The sequence below is a fragment of the Chenopodium album genome, chromosome 3 (genome assembly GCF_948465745.1).
Source record: "Chenopodium album chromosome 3, dcCheAlbu1.1, whole genome shotgun sequence".
NCBI lineage: Eukaryota > Viridiplantae > Streptophyta > Magnoliopsida > Caryophyllales > Amaranthaceae > Chenopodium > Chenopodium album.
The window spans coordinates 21,893,975-21,895,804 of record NC_137836.1 but is presented as its reverse complement, the minus strand read 5'-3'; positions in this window follow the sequence as shown (position 1 = coordinate 21,895,804).

Genomic DNA, 1,830 nt, shown 5'->3' with positions numbered 1-1,830 from the left:
GAGATTTAATACCGGTAAATTAATTGTGTGATTGTAATACGTAGCGAGAGCCCTTTACAATCTGGTTAATTGATGCATTGATGATTGACTTTTATTGATTATTGGTATTGCATGATAATTTCTTATTGGATTGTTTTAATGTTTTACAATTGCAGCTTGTAAAAGTATAGCAATATTAAATTGATGAATCGAGCAGATGTTAATTTGTTATTAAAGGCTATTTTCAATAAGAACTTAGATCTAGTAAATTGCGAGAGCCTGTTAGATCTATTTTGATTAATAAATTGCGAGAGCCTGTTAATCATGTTATTTATGCAATGTCAATGATTGATTACTATGTTTTACCCTGGAGTATTATTTATTGGTGAACCTATGCCCTAGATCCTTTCATATATTGTTTTCTTCCTATTCTCAACCTTAGTAGTTTAGTTTCTTACTTAATTATAATTATTGGTTACGTAAATAATTTAGATTATAATAATTAATTAGGAGTAAAAAGACTTGTTTCCCTGTGGAGATCGACCCTACTTCCCTATCTACCGTAGTTAGTGATTTAGGTAATTATTTTTTATTAGGGGATACGACCTTACCCTGTTAGGCGAAGATTCCCTTGATTTTCTTCCTTACTTGCGCGCCCGATCGGGACTCTCTGCCCGATCGGGCAAAATAATGCTCCGATAAAATCAATATTTCGCGCCCGATCGGGACTCCTTGCCCGATCGGGCAAAAATTTCTTCAATTCTGACCCTTAGGTGCGCGCTCGATCGGGCCCGTACCCATTCCTGGAGCTTCTCTTTTCTTCGCCTTTTTCTCTTGAAACCTCCGTACTTTGTGATCTAAAACCTGTACAAAACACTCATGAAAGGTAAAATTTCACTCTCCTCACCTCCCTAAAAAGAAATAAAAATAAAAATAACGAAAAAATTAGTCTAGAAAGCAAGAAATACGGGTTGCCTCCCGCAAAGCGCTGGTTTATCTAGGTCCCTCACGACCCTCTTACCACATTGAAGCTCAAAGTGAATCGGAACCGCTTAGGTGAAGTAATTCAACTGCACCAATCGTAGCCCCCTCATGATATAGCTTGAGTCTTTGGCCATTAACCTTGAACTCGTTACCATGTTCGTCGAAAACCTCCACAGAACCGAATTTATTGGCCCTTTTTACAATAAAAGGACCCGACCACCTTGACCTTAACTTTCCTGGGAAGAATTTAAGTCGAGAGTTGAACAGTAACACTTTTTCACCCTCTTTGAACTCTCTCGGAAGGATCATCTTGTCGTGCCACCTCTTTGTCTTCTCCTTGTAGACTCGAGCACTATCATAGGCCGTCAACCTAAACTCATCGAGTTAGTTAAGTTGAAATAACCTCTTTTCTCCCGCTAGTTTGGCATTCAAATTGAGCTCCTTAATAGCCCAATATGCCTTATATTCCAATTCGACCGGGACATGCTTTACCGTACACGAGTCTATATGGAGTAGTACCTATAGGGGTCTTGAATGCAGTTCTGTACGCCCAAAGGGTGTCATCCAACTTGTCGCTCCAATCTTTCCTTGACTTTGCCACCACCTTCTCTAGAATGGCCTTGATATCACGGTTAGAAAATTCAACTTGGCCACTAGTTTGGGGATGGTAGGCTAAACCTGTCCTATGGTAGACACCATACTTTTTGAGGAGGGTGTCTAACTTCCGCTCATGAAAGTGAGATCCTCCGTCACTTATTATCGCTCTAGGCACGCCATATCTTGGAAAGATGGTCTTCTTGAAAAGTCTGTGGACCACCTTGGCATCATTGGTAGGAGTAGCGATGGCCTCAACCCACTTGGATACAT